Source organism: Takifugu flavidus, chromosome 14 (assembly GCF_003711565.1).
Source record: "Takifugu flavidus isolate HTHZ2018 chromosome 14, ASM371156v2, whole genome shotgun sequence".
Taxonomy (NCBI): domain Eukaryota; kingdom Metazoa; phylum Chordata; class Actinopteri; order Tetraodontiformes; family Tetraodontidae; genus Takifugu; species Takifugu flavidus.
Window position 1 is genome coordinate 110,353 of NC_079533.1, and position 15,424 is coordinate 125,776.

The following is a 15,424-nucleotide window of genomic DNA, read 5'->3' on the forward strand; positions in this document are numbered from 1 at the left end:
CAGTAGTGGTGTGAGTGTGAGCTTCAGTAGTGTGTGTGTGTGTGTGTGTGTGTGGTGAGATTCAGTAGTGTGTGTGTGAGTGTGAGATTCAGTAGTGTGTGTGAGTGTGAGATTCAGTAGTGTGTGTGTGAGTGTGAGATTCAGTGTGTGTGTGAGTGTGAGATTCAGTAGTGGTGTGAGTGTGAGATTCAGTAGTGTGTGTGAGTGTGAGATTCAGTAGTGGTGTGAGTGTGAGATTCAGTAGTGTGTGTGAGTGTGAGATTCAGTAGTGTGTGTGAGTGTGAGATTCAGTAGTTTGTGAGTGTGTGTTAGTGTGAGATTCAGTAGTGTTGTGGTGTGTGTGGTGTGTGTGTGTTAGTGTGAGATTCAGTAGTGTGTGTGAGTGTGAGATTCAGTAGTGTGTGTGTGAGAGTGTGAGATTCAGTAGTGTTGTGTGAGTGTGAGATTCAGTAGTTGTGTGTGTGAGTGTGAGATTCAGTAGTGTGTGTGTGTGAGTGTGAGATTCAGTAGTGTGTGTGTGTGTGTGTGTGTGTGAGAGTGTGAGATTCAGTAGTGTGTGTGTGAGTGTGAGATTCAGTAGTGTGTGTGTGTGAGTGTGTGATTCAGTAGTTGTGTGTGTGAGTGTGAGATTCAGTAGTGTGTGTGTGTGTGAGTTTGAGATTCAGTAGTGTGTGTGTGTGTGAGATTCAGTAGTGTGTGTTGGTGTGGGGGATGTGAGATTCTAGTGTGTGTGTGAGTGTGAGATTCAGTAGTGTGTGTGTGTGTGTGGAGTGTGAGATTCAAATCAAATCAAATCAAATCAATCTTTATTTATATAGCGTCTTATACAATCAAAATTGTTTCAAGGCGCTTTCCAGAATCCCAGGGCCTAACCCCAGACAAGCAACAGTGGCAAGGAAAAACTCCCTTTAACAGGAAGAAACCTTGAGCAGGACCAGGCTCATGTAGGGGGACCCTCCTGCTGATGGCCGGCTGGGTAAAGAGAGAGGAGAGGAGGGAGACAGGTAGAGGATAGGATAGGTAGGAGAGGAGAGGGGTAGAGGAGAGGAGAGGTAGAGTGAAGGGAGGTAGAGGAGGAGAAGGAGGAGGAGGGGGACAGAAGAGAGCGAAACGAAGATAGGGAGAGGAGAAGGAGTGGAGGAGGGGAGAGGCACAGAGCACAGAAAGCACACACAAAAATATGCACAATCACTTCAACGGGGCCGGCGGTCATTATGCAGCTCCGATGATGCAGTGATACCTGCAAATAGATAGGGGGGGGGGGGGGAAAGAAGCAGAAAAACTACACAAGAATCAGCATAACTAGTCTGCTTTGATGAGGAGAGGAAAGGAGAGGAAAGGAGAGGAAACCATGACCCAGTGGAGTGACAGAGGCCTGTCAGGTGATCATGTTTCCGGACCCCCCGCAGCCTTGGCCTATAAAGCATAGCTAAGATATGACCTAACGATTAGACGACCCCCTAAGTATGATAATTTGTCTGTCTATGATAGTAACTGGAACTACTGAATTAGTAACAGTAAGCTTTTTCAAAGAGGTAGTTTTGAGTCTGATCTTAAAGTAGCGATGGAGTCAGCCTCCCGTACCTGGACAGGGAGCTGGTTCCAAAGCAGGGGGGCCTGGTAGCTAAATGCTCGGCCCCCCATTCTACTCTAGAAACTCTGGGAACCACAAGTAGACCAGCATTCTGAGAGCGGAGCGGTCTATTGGGCTGATAGGGTATCACTAGCTCCTCCAGGTAGGATGGAGCTAGGCTCTGAGGACCTTGTAGGTCAGAAGAAGGGGTTTTAAAAGTTATTCTAAATTTACGGGCAGCCAATGAAGCGACGCCATTACAGGACTTATGTGATCTCTTTTGTCAATACTGTCAGAACCTCTGGCTGCAGCATTTGGATCAACTGGAGGCTTCTTAAAGAGTTGTTTGGCACCCCTGATAATAAGGAGTTACAGTAGTCCAGCCTGGAAGTAACAAATGCATGGACTAACTTTTCAGCATCAGGCTGCATCAGTAGCTTCCTGATCTTTGAGATGTTCCTCAAGTGAAAAAAGGCATTTCTAGAGACTAATTTAATGTGTGAGTTGAAGGAGAGATTTGATCAAAAGTTACTCCTAGATTCCTCACAGAGAGACTAGATGTTAATGAGATCCCATCTAGAGTGATCATGTGATCAAATCTATCCCTGAGAGGTTCAGGACCAAACACCATGACCTCAGTTTTCCTGGGTTAAGGAGGAGGAAATTTGAAGACATCCAGGACTTTATGTCTTTAAGACAGGTCTGGAGCTTCACTAACTTCTCTGTCTCCTCGGGTTTCATGGATAAATAGAGCTGAGTGTCATCAGCATAACAATAAAATTTATCCCATGCTGCCGAATAATGTTCCCTAAGGGAAGCATATACAATGTGAAGAGGATTGGTCCGAGTACGGAACCTTGAGGAACTCCATGGCTAACCCTACTGTATGAGGAGGGAACGCCGTGGACATGGGCAAACTGGTATCTATCAGATAAGTATGATCTAAACCAGTCTAGTGCTGTCCCTTTAATCCCAATCACATGTTCCAGTCTCTGTAACAGGATGCTGTGATCAACTGGATCAAAAGCAGCACTGAGGTCCAGCAGAACCAGCATAGAGACCAGTCCATGATCGGAAGCTATGAGAAGATCATTAGTGACTTTAAGAAGTGCTGTTTCTGTGCTGTGATGAGCTCTAAAGCCTGACTGAAACATCTCAAACAGGCTGTTCCTCTGCAGGTGCTCCAGTAACTGAGTCACCACCACCTTCTCTAGAACTTTAGAGATAAAAGGAAGGTTGGATATTGGCCTATAATTTCCCAAGACATCAGGATCCAGTGATGGTTTTTAAGCAACGGCTTAATCACTGCCACCTTGTAGGACCGGGGTCCATAACCTGACACTAAAGAACCATTGATCTGGTCCAGGATAGAACTGCCTATCAGTGGTAGAACATCCTTCAACAGGTGTGTTGGGATGGGATCTAAAAGACACGTGGTGGTCTTGGATTTCTGAATTAGCGATGACGCCTCAGAAAATATATAGGGCTGAAGGAGCTTAAGGGCTCGTTGGAGACCCTGCATGTTCCCACAGTCGGCACATCTGGTGATGGTCCAGTTGTAGGGATGGCCTGGTTAGCTTTCTCTCTGATAGCTAGAACTTTATCAGTGAAGAAGCTCATGAAGTCTTCACCACTAAGGGAAGAAGGGATACGTGGATCTAAAACACTGTGACTCTTGGTTAATTTGGCCACAGTGCTGAAAAGAAACCTGGGGTTGTTCTTATTTTCCTCAATCAAAGAAGAAAAATAAGCTGTTCTAGCCTTGCGAAGGGCCTTTTTGTAAACGGATAGACAGTCTTTCCAGGCTACATGGTAGCTGTCTATCTTACAAGAATGCCACTTCCTTTCCAGTCTTCGCACTTTCTGCTTGAGGGTCCTGATATGTGAATTATACCAGGGGGCACACCTCCTCTGATTTACTATTTTCTTTTCAGGGGGGCAACAGAATCAAGCGTGATTCTCAGTGAGGTTGCTGCACCTTCAGCAATAGAGTCAACCTCAGCAGGGCTCAGATTATAATGACTGATCCCTGGGGAAACACATGGTGGTCCTGGGATCAGCACAGGGATCACTTCCTTAAACTTAGCTACAGCATTATCTGAAAGACATCTGCTATAGTAAGACTTTGTTCTGAGCATAGAAGAATCCTTAATCATAAATGTAAAAGTGATCAAAGAGTGGTCTGACAGGACTGGGTTCCGAGGGAACACTGACACATGTTCTACCTCAACACCATAAGTCAGGACTAGATCTAGGGTGTGGTTAAGCTGTGAGTTGGTTGGTTTATCTGCTGGAGGAAACCAACTGACTCAAGTAATGAAATGAAGCCATTTCTAAAGCTGTCGTTTATAACGTCCATATGGATGTTAAAGTCTCCAATGATAATGACTTTTCCGTTCTAAGGACCAAGTCAGATAAGAAGTCAGAGAACTCAGACAGGAACTCTGAATGTGGCCCAGCAGGGGGCCGATATACAACTACAAACAGAAGTGGCTTTTCTGTCCTCCAGTTCAGATGAGTGATGCCAAGAGTCAGGCTTTCAAATGAACTGTAGCCATGTTTTGGTCTGGGATTAATTAATAACTTGGAGTGATAGATTGCTGCCACTCCCCCTCCTCGACCAGTAACACGTGGAATATGATAATTAAGATGGGTAGGAGGAGTAGATTCATTTAAGCTAACATACTCCTCCTCCTGAAGCCAGGTCTCAGTAAGACAAAATAAATCAACGTGATGATCCGCTATCAGGTCGTGCACTAACAGGGATTTACACAAAAGAGATCCAATATTTAACAGTCCACACTTAATTGTGATATTAGTTTCTCCAACTTGTGCTTCAGTATTAATTTAATAAGATTTTGGTGATTGACCGCTCTGCTCTGTGCTTGGTGAACTTTTAACCGTGGAACAGAGACTACCAAGACTACCACGTAGTGTTAAATATGTTATTGTTGGTGGATGAGGGTTCTAAGGAAGCAGCAGAGAGTGTGTAAGACTATAACTCTGCGTCCTGGTCTGGACCCTGGATTGTCAGGTCACTTTGGGTCTAATAAAATTAGCCAGATTACTAGAGATGAGAGAAGCGCCATCTCGAGTGGGATGGACACCGTCTCTCCTAATCAGACCAGGTTTCCCCCAAAAAGTGCTCCAATTGTCTATAAAGGCCACCTGGTTTTCGGGGCACCACCGTGACAGCCAGCGACGAAGCGATGACATGCGGCTAAACATCTCATCGCTGGCCAGATTGGGGAGGGGACCAGAGAATGCTACGGAGTCCGACATCGTTTTTGCGTAGTTACACACCGACTTCAAGTTAATTTTAGTGACCTCCGACTGACGAAGCCGGGTGTCGTTGGCTCCGACGTGAATAATAACTTTACCAAATTTACGATTACGTCTCGCCAGCAGCCATAAATTTGCTTCTATGTCGCCCGCTCTGGCCCCCGGAATGCACCTAACTATGGTCGCTGGAGTCGGCTTCACGTAGCGCAAAACAGAGTCGCCAATTACCAGGGTCGGTTTCTCAGCGGGGTGTGTCGCCGAGTGGGGAAAAGCGGTTAGCCACGGGAAGCGGTTGGTGGTGCACCGTGGGCCTTTGTTTTGGGCTATGCTTCCTACGAACCGTCACCCAGCCGCCCTGGCTAGCCGGCTGCTCGGCTGCTGCCGGGGGACCGCTAGCTGAAGCTACGCTAGGCGGCTCCGCAGCAGCTAGCTTACCCTGGCTACATGACGCAACTCCAGCTAACTCCAAGCTGCGGAACCGCGTCTCAAGCTCGCTAAGTCTCGCCTCCATAGCCGTAAATAAACTACACTTTCTGCACCTATTCCCTTCACTAAGGGAGGCAGAGGAGTAACTAAACATTTCACACGCTGAACAGACAAAGACACTGGGTGAAACAGACGGTGAGGCCATGCTAACGCTAGTGATCGGCGAAGCCCTGTATTTGTTTAATATGGGTTGTTTCTTACTGTTGATATCAGGTGACTAGAATGTCTCAAGTGTTCAAAATTTTAAGTAAAGTGAATACAACACACCAAGTGTTCAATATTAAGTGAATACAACACACCAAATGTTCAATATTAAGTGAATACGGCACCCCGTGCACAATGCAACCAACGAACGATAGAAGAGACAGGAAGTGACGCAATACTCACGTGTCACGTGTCGCAAATCCAGAACACATGAGCCAGAAGCACAAGTTAGAAAAGCTCTGTGAAAATGCTAAAAACCCCTGGGAGTCTGCTGCGGTCTGTAAAAACATGAAAAACCGTCTGACAGACCACAGAACGGAAACACGTTGCAGACAGTGCGGTTTAAAACGGATATAAAAGCATTGGTGGTGATGGCACCACGCAGGGTCCTCTGCTGAAGGTCTCCAGTCTTTTTATGGGGGGGTTGTACAGAGTCTTCCACTGTGGACTCTGTCCGCCCACACAGTGGCAGCTCTGTTGAGCAGCCCCAGACCATTAATTGTCTTTACAATGTTTAAATAAAAAGCCTGTTTGCTGTGCCATGAAGGCCCAATTTAGCCTTGTGGCAGACCTTGAGGAGAGGGTCGCTGAACTCCTCAGACCCAGGGCTTAGCTGGAGGTCAGGGAAGGCATCCTTGGGGTCAGGCTCAATTCCTCCTCTGCCGTATCGCAGAAGAAGGCTCCTCTCCCTCACAGAGCGCGTCCAGAGCTCCAAACTTCTTTTTACTAGCCTGAACGGTTAAAAAAATGCTAAAGTTAAAATTCTGAACTTGCTAAAGGTTAAGGCCCTGTGTGTGTGTGTGTGTGTGTGTTAATGTTTTACCTATGACTCCTCATATATTCATCCAAAATAGTCAACTTTAATCATCACAGCTATGATCCATGTAAGAATGTACTGGTGTCTTCTTTCTTAGATGAGACTGCTCTGTTTTTAACTGACTTTAAATTTGTAAAAATGAAATTGGCTGCCTCCTTTTTTATCAAAGTGTTCTTAAGGCATGGGCCCTTTTTAAATGTACTGTATTTTCGTGACCATAAGGTACGGTGGCCGAGAGGTGCAAAACACTTTTACAAGCGGCTGAAACAAATTTACAAATGACAAAACACTTTTACAAGCGGCTGAAACAAATTTACAAATAACTTTTTCTACCGGAAAGGGAATTACCGACCCTTGGTACGGTTGGGCCAATGGATGCGTTCCATCGGTACAGTTGGTACCCTTTTCGGTAGAAAAGGAGCCGGCACAAAACAAATTTACAAGTTACTTTTCAGCCGGAAAGGTAATATTACCAAATAACTTTTTCTACCGGAATGGGAATTACCATCATTTGAATCGAAAGCGGGTAAGGACTTCATCGTGACGCAGGATGGACGACATGCAAGTGGCCTTTTGCCTGTTTTGTGGCAAACATTTGAGCAGATTGACGCCGGTTTGTTGTTTCTGTGGTCGGTCTTTGGCATTTTTAAATGCCGCAGCCCAGACTGAAGAACCAGCCATACCGGGGACGTCAGGGACGGGATCTGCTTCAGAGGCTAAGAATGAGAATTTAATGTATATAAAGCACTCTTATCAGATGTAATCGTGGACATGATGTCAAGTTTACACGGTGTGCACATCAGCCTGAGGTCGCTTAAAAGCAAACTGAATGCAGCCGGATTATATCGCAGAAAGGATTACTCCTCTACAAACGCCATCATTAGGGCCATCCGACTGGAACTTCGTGGACCTGGACAGCTGTTTGGCTACCGTACGATGTGGCAAGTACTCAAACAAAAGTACAATCTGCGAGTGAAGAGGGATCGTGTGATGAATTTGCTCCAGGAGCTCAATCCTCGCCAGATGGTATGTTATTGACCGCAACTCATGTTTTTTGCCGTTCCACCCCCCCACCCCCCCAAAAATGAAATTTGCTTGAAATGTCTCATGGCATGTATATCTATGGTGTTAGTTGGCACTACACAGCAGTGAAAGTGTTTGTGTTCACTTTGTAGATTCAAAGATGGCCTTTCAGCCCTTCAGTTTCTGACAGCACTACAGCAACACCCTTCTTTGCTGACCCCAGTTCTCTGCCACTCTGAAAAGCGACTCACTGGCTTTGACATTGAGAGACTCTTTACACCTGACGTCAGCCCTGCAGGGAGCAACAGGAGACAAAAAGAAAGTGTAATCTTGGCCTACTGGGCAGACTATCTCCTTGACTGTGAAGGTTTGTTTTGTTTTTTTATAACTACTTGGAAAAGCACATTACCATGTATATCTACCTGAACATTTTTTCTTTGCAGAAGGCGAGGCTGCTGTGTCTGTGGAAGACTTTTTGATGTTTGCCACAGGGCTGACATCACTTCCTCCTTCTGGGTTGGAACCGTTGCCAAGAAATAGAGTTCTTGGATGGCTCTCCATTCCCAATGTCAAATACTTGTTCAAACTTGTTAAAATTACCACTCCTGGATTCCTACAGTGTGTTTAAGGCACAAATGGACTTTGGAATTCAAAATAGTCCAGGATTTGGCTGTTTATGAGCCATATTGGACTCAAAAAATGTTTATTGTTCTGCTGTTATGCCGTTGTCATTTGCAACTGCACCTTTAGGTGCACCAGTGTTTTTCAATGATGTTAAAATAAGAGGCTGTTTTGTTTTTTGTTTCATTTTGGGGGGGGTTCATCATTCTGAAAGTGTGTTCTGTTCATGAAACAGTAGTTCCCGATTTTATCTATTAAAAAAAAAAAAAAAGGAAATCCATGCTCATTACTACGCATTATGTTTATTCATATTTCACACTTTAAAATAATGATGCTGCGGGTGACAAATTAAGACACTTTGTGTACAAGTTACACCTTTATAATGTCTTTTCAATCATAGCTGAGTAATTTCTTTTAGTTTCAGATACAGCTCAGTTGCAGACTGCCAGTACTCTGCCTTCTGTAAATGATTGCTCTGCATGGCCAAGTCCAGGTACTCCTGCATGTTTGCATCCCCACATGGAGCTCTTGTCAGGGGAGCCTCAGGAAAAGCATCCAGTTGAGTCTGTTCGATTTGAAATCCACAGTCTCTAGAGTCAACCTATGTTACACAGAAGATATTATTATATTTATTTGAAAAACAAAATTACTGCAGACAATATACCATCAAATATTACCGGTGTGGTAAGTAGTAGAGCTCATTGGGCACTCCTCCTGGACATGATGCTGTTTTGGAGGGCTGGATCCTGTGGCTGTACCACAATCCAACACACTCATCCAAGTCCTGAATGACATCACCAAAGCAGTATCTCAGTAGACACTGATGCTCATGACTCCCGTTGAAGTATCCGGCGTATCTAAGGTCTGCAAATAGCTCCATCCAGAACTGACTCCTATGGAAATTGGTAAAATAAATGATCATTTTAAGCATATACATATGTATAAGTGAATGAGTGAAATAAAAGGCAAATTACTTGATGAAGGCCATTTACCTCCCCTTTCTGAATATGGACCACCAGGACTCAATCCTCTGGTTTTAGTCACTTTTCAGAGTGGCACAGAACTGGGGTCAGCAAAGAAGGGTGTTGCTGTAGTGCTGTCAGAAACTGAAGGGCTGAAAGGCCATCTTTGAATCTACAACGTGAACACAAACACTTTCACTGCTGTGTAGTGCCAACAGCAACAACCAATTAAACTATCTAAATTGTATTATCTTAAGTTTATATATTTTATAAGTTTATAAGGTTATATTTGTTTGTTATGTTGAGTATTTATAGATTAGCATAAGGCAGAGAATGGAGAGACAGACATCATATAGGCTAGCAGTTGTAACACCATAGATATACATGCCATGAGACATTTCAAGCAAATTTCATTTTTTTGGGGTGGAACGACAAAAAACAAATGAAAATTTAACTTACCTGTCAATTACAGATGAGTTGCGGTCAATAACATACCATCGGACGTAGTCTGCCACAATGTCCTTCTTTTCTTCAGTTAGAAAGTTAGCAGCCGGTAACCAATGGTACAGCTGATTCACTTTGTACGTACTTCAGATAGCGAATAGTTCCCTCTCATGGATCAGGCAATAGGTGGCAGGCCCTCCATTCGGCCCCCATGCCTCATTGCCTCAGCCTGGGGGAAGAGCCATTCATTTTCTGAGGCCGGCTCCTCACATTCAGTCCCAGATAGACCTGATGGAGAGTCAGAGACAGAGGAGGAGGAACCAGGGCCAGCACTACGCCAGCGCCAGCGGTGCGATAGGGTCCTGGAGCTGCTGGAGAGGGCGAGGAAAGGGTGACACGAGAGGAAGCCAGGGAGGACACACTTGTAAATCTGTTACAGAAACTCGTAGATAAAATGTAAAAAAGAATGTATTAAATTGTTTAAGTTAACTTCCATCAAAGATTGCTTTCTTGGCATCATATGGTTGATAACAAATGCTTTATTCAAAGTTTAAATTTAATTGGTACAATTTTTGATTTTGAAACCAAAACTATTTACAAAAACACACACTTGCATATATATAAACAAGTGGCATTTATCCTATTATGATTTTGAAATACCTATTTACAAAAATGGAACCCAAAAAATATTCAAATTTAATGGAACCTGCCAGAAAAAGACTTTATGATGGCAGCCAGGTTGAACAGACGTCAAGCTCCAAAATTCTGGATTATAAAGACCAGTCCTAAATGCAATCATGTTCATAGAGAGCTGGTGGGAGGTGGGTTGGTGCTGACAGGGCAGCAGTCAGTCTGCTCCGAATTTGCTCTCCACATTGCAGGTCTGGCTGCATTTGACCAATGTCATCTGACCCAAGTGCCTCTTCTGAGGGTTCCATGCTGTCACCATTCCACAAGCACACATTGTGCAGAATGGTGCAGCATGCAATGACCTTGGTGGCAAATGCAGGCTTCACCTCTCGAGCTTTAAGGAATATTGCCCACTGTAGTATCTGAAGCCTGTGTATCTATTCTGTGCATGCCTTTACTTCTGTAAGGCCGCAATGCAGCCAGCCTGGTGCCACATTAGGAGATGCTCCACATGTGTCCTGTGATTTCTGCCTCGAGAAATTGAAAAGATGGCGGAGGGAAGATAAATAAAGGGAAGATAGGCCTGTTGTTGCTTGCTGTAGTTGAGGAATAACATTTGTCGTGCAAGAAAAACAGTGATGATGCTGTCATTGGTCCCTTGCAGGTTCCTACATTGTGGTGGCCCAGAAGACTTTGCCAGGTGTCTTGGAAATGGAGGCGTCCTATGTTTGGAAATGAATAAAGCACTGACTGATTAAAGAGAGGTGGCCCCACCCAGGTGACACTGAAGAGCAAGAACACTTAATTTCCCAATGAGTGCTACAAAATAAAAATGAAAAAGCTGTGGCCATGACCTGTCGACAGCCTTATTTTATTAGTTTTTTAACTTATTGTCAAGTACAAAGAAGCATTTATTGTCAAGTGCAGTCAATAAAACACTCCAATTTTCTTTGCTTACACCTGGAAATGAGGTCCCAGAAGAATGTCCACAGCCCTTTGAAAGTCTGCAAAAGTGTCAAAAGTCTGGCCTTCAAGTCCTGGAGATGATGACTTTTTGCTGTTTGGACAGTATGTCTGAAACCACAGGCTGCTGAAACCACCTCCTGTCATCCTTCAGGACCTTCCTCCACTTCATCTTTCCATGTTTGTCCTGAAAGGATGCAGCCCTCTGGAAGAGTTCATTGGTTTCATCCTCTTTCAGCCATGCAACATCAGCCTGTGGAAGCCCATTGGGAGCAGACTCCCACATTTTGTGCCATCCCTCGTATGTCACCTAATAAGAAAACACACGATTATATCCGGCAGCCGATATATTGTCACTGAATACTCAAACTTGAGCTTGTTTTTAATGGATTACCTTCGGTTGTGCTTCTGATGTTGCTGTGGGCCGCCAGGGCTGAGGTGCTGCATCCATCACGGCGGTCGTCCTCTCGGGAGCCGCTACCGGAACCTTGAATATAACCAGCGTTTTAGTGTAAGTTTTCGTATTGGCACACTTTAGTGTGGCGTCCCCAGGACATGGAGCAAAGAGTCACCTCGATGTGTGGATCAGACGGCGATCTTGCAGTCGACGATGGAGCGGTGCGTCTGACGGACTTGTGTGCAGACGCTGGCCGGCTCTGTTTTCCAGGTTTGGCCTTCCTTTTCTGCTGCAGCTTTAGTGAAATGTGGGAGAAAAAGGCCAACGTAAACATAACTCATCTAAAATGTAGCTTCAGTCCTCACTGCGTTCTGAAAAGCTTGTGCATAATATTAATTATATTGTCCGTATTTTCCGGACTATAAGCCGCACCTGTATATAAGCCGCATCCGCTCAATTTTAAAAAATAAATAAAAAAAAGATATATATAATGATCCATTCAACTGTCTACTTGGTTTCATTGAGTATTTCTTCCTTCAGGAGCAACCTGATCTCTTTGGCATTGTACGTTAGAGAGCTGCAAGGCAACATGGGAAATGCAGTTCAGAATTTAAAAAGCCTGTTTTCCTACTGGGAGAGTTTAGCTGCACCGTGCATTTTATTTTTGCACCTTTTTCTCCTCTCATATGTGTTTAGATTCTATAAAATCTTGACTCAGCTCAGTTTAAAACATCATGTCAGAGTTTGTCTGCGTTTCAAACAACAATGAAAAATCCTGCCCGTGCATACGTGAATTTGAGCGTGCAGTCCTGCCAGTCAAAGGGGAAATATTTGACGCTGATGGAGCAGGACGATCTGAAGATGGCGGGTGGTAACCAGTAGCAGAGACCTGTTGAATCCACCAGAACGTTGCAGTAGTAGGCCACGTTGAATTGGGCATCGTTGCTGAGGAGGTGGTTGTACACACACGGAAATGTATTAAACATAACGAATTCAAGTATAAATAACAGGACACGTGATACTTGTTCATTGTTATGACTATTTGATCATGTTAAAGGGGTTGAAACCATATTTTGAAAGATGCAGGCGGTGTTTGATTAGAAACTCTTTCTGAACTCTGGTGCTCTGAAACATCTGTGCTTCCATTTTCAGCTGTTTTTATTCTCAATAACATCAAATCATCCATCCATCCAAATCGTGGTCCTGTTGGACCACCAAAGGACAAACACTTTCCATTTAGCACGGACAAAAAAAACCCAAATCCTGTTTAGCAATAAAGCTCGGCTCCATTCTCAGGTTTGGAGGTGCAGCATGAAGTCAGGCCCACTGCTGCTTTCTGCAGCTTTAGGAGAACAAGAATAGATTTTATCAGCAGACTGTGAGAATAAACAAGTGGAGTTTGTTCCTGATTGTAGCAGGAACCTCTGCGCAGGTAAAGCTAACACAGCCAGCTGGATCAAATTAGAAACACAACAGACAGTAGATGGGGTCAAAGATGCTTTTTGCTTTCTAACCCTAACCCTAAAATAAAATAAAAATAATAATAAAAGATACAGCTGAGTCTGAAATAGTCTAATAGTTTAATTATTTATCCCTCTTCACATTAAACAAGACTTTAAATTCCTCTTCTGTGATTAAGAAGCTCACCCATTTTCCGCATGTCAAGCTTTGCCTCCGTTCAGAGGTTCTGGCTTCAACCATAAACTATTCTAAAAACGGAATAATTCAAATAAGAAAAAGAATAATCTTAGAATAAGCAAGGGATTGCAAAGTACACAGTCACAGATTCTCAATTTAATTTTTATGCTTATTTTTGTGAATATATTTGATGTGGCAGGGCGTGGCCTGCCCTTCGAACAGGTGCCCTATGGAGGTAGTGCCTTAATTGGTGGGTGGGGAGAAAAGGTTTATATAAGGCTCTGCCTCCAGCTGGCTTTAGTTGTTTTCCCCCTTCGACGGGACGGCGGGGTGGGTTGCGGCTGATCTGGGCGGTTCAACCAACAGAAACCGTTTTACAACCATTTGCCGTAAGGGCACGCGCGCTAGTCTGCACTGGGCAGTTGGCTACCACTTGTGAATGGCTGACTGAGAGCAAATGAGTGGATGTGACATGTGTTTTTAAAATGTTTTGAGGAGTCGGGAATTGAAGCACACGTGTCTCTGGCAGAAGCTAAATAAAGCAAACAGAGGGAAACAGATAGATGGTTCCAGTCGGGAGGAGACCTTCCCGTTCAAACAGAAAGCAAAAACTAGGACAAAGCAGCACTTCAATAACTGACAGAGAGAGTATGGATGACCAATCAGGGAAAACTCTGAGGTGAGCGAAATTGGGAGAATTATAAATAATGTTTGAGTGACATTTTCATTAATTTTTGAAATGTCACGAATATCAGCGTTGTTGTGCTCGCAGCAAGTTCTGAAGCAAACCAGATAGAATAATTGAAGACCCAGATGGAGAAAATCTGGCAATAAAACAGTCTGGACCAAAAATGACATGTAATCAAGAAGTTACTCAACATCAGAGTCGTCTGAAATCAAACCGCGTGTCTGGTAAACTGTATAATTGTAAATTTACAAGTGGCAGAAAAGGTACATTTTTACCTGGTAAAATCCAGTCAAAAGAGCACTAAAAGCATGAATAAACTGAATCATGTAGATTCTAATGACATAAGCTGGAGCTCCATACACCACTGTACTTTTCTGTGTCAACAAGGCACCAAAAGTTTGGTGCAGCCTGAGAGGCTTTGAGCTGCAGCTCATTTCACAATGTTACAATTTCAATTAGCATCTGTGCAGCATCCAGGCTGAAGGTTGCACTGAACTGCTGAGCAATGCATTTATGTCCACGTTCATGAAAGGGTTAGAAATGAAGGACACACATGGCTCAAGCTGATCCAGGTCCCAAAACCTGTTCTCAAACTCTTGCCCAAGTCTTTTTATGAGCTGAGAGCCCTTTTCTGCGCTTTAGTCCAAAGCCTCACATGCAGAAGCGTTGTCTCTCAGCACCATCTGCACAGAGGGGAAGTGCAGCACCTTTTGTCTGTAAATGCAGAGAGAAAATGTTCATCTTGGCTTTAGATGCATTTACAGCACTGATCCCATCAGCAACAGTCTCACCTTTGCCTTGCAGCTCCCAGTTCAAACTGTTCCGTTTCCCAGTAATGTCCGTTAAAAATGCAAGGTCCAGTGTCCAGCCAGTGTCCTCCAGCAGCGCGGCGTCTTCCCCTCTGGACTGCATGAACTCTTTTATTTCACTCAAAAGGGACAAAAAAGGAAGCAAAATCCGTCCCCTGCTGAGCCATCGGATTTCTGTGTGTAGGAGCAGGTCACCATATTCAGTTGGCAGCTCCACTGGGGAACAATTTGAAAATATCCTGTTGAAATTAATCTAAATTAATCTGATAAAAATAAAATTGGCACGCTGATTCCAAAATTACAGTCATTCCCCCCAGCCCGTCAAGTTTTGAAAGCTTCTCCTCCAGATCAGCAAATTTCCCCTAATGAGCTGGAGTCAGACTGGCCAGCTGATGACAACTGGATCAGCTCCGTTGGTGTCGTCACCATTAAGAGGTGTGTGCAGCCCCCAAAAGGTCAGTACTGTCAATATCCTATAGGGACACTTTGAACCAGAGGGGATCCTATAGATCAAAAAGTTGACCCAGTTTGATTCCGCACCCAAAAACGAACATCTGTCAGACGAACTCCAGTTGTTTCCCAGTATTTCAGTTCAAACGTGGACCAAATTGTTCTGAAGAGAGGCGCCTGTGCTGGATATGACGCGATCCAACCACGAACACGTGACGTGTAGAGGAAGAAGAAGCGAAAGTGAAAGTTCTCAACTTCGGGCTCCATCTTGAGTGACCGAGCCCTGATGGAAAACCTCTAATATTCAGGTAGCATTTGGTTCTTTCACTGCTGTCGTCTCGAATCAATGTTCCGCTGCGAGATGCGGCTTAATAAGCTGCGTGTTCGCAATGAGCGTGCGCGTGTTTCGGACGCACATTGCGGCTGGTCGACGGGAA

General features: G+C 44.3%; 2 protein-coding genes across 8 annotated transcripts in view; one reads left to right on the plus strand and one right to left on the minus strand.

Annotated features, from left to right (window-relative positions):
- The window catches only part of LOC130537198 (ribonuclease inhibitor-like), a 180,748-nt gene that overhangs the window by 89,992 nt on the left and 75,332 nt on the right, over positions 1-15,424 (minus strand). The window lies entirely within an intron of this gene.
- Positions 14,511-15,424, plus strand: part of LOC130537196 (ribonuclease inhibitor-like) — a 267,517-nt gene continuing 266,603 nt past the window's right edge. For 2 of the 7 annotated variants that reach the window (XM_057053767.1, XM_057053770.1), the window contains exon 1: positions 14,840-15,295. The gene's annotated coding sequence lies outside the window, so the exon portion shown is untranslated. Of the gene's footprint in view, positions 15,296-15,424 lie in introns of all 7 variants that reach the window. The other 5 variants (XM_057053774.1, XM_057053775.1, XM_057053786.1 and 2 more) reach the window with 4 other exon arrangements.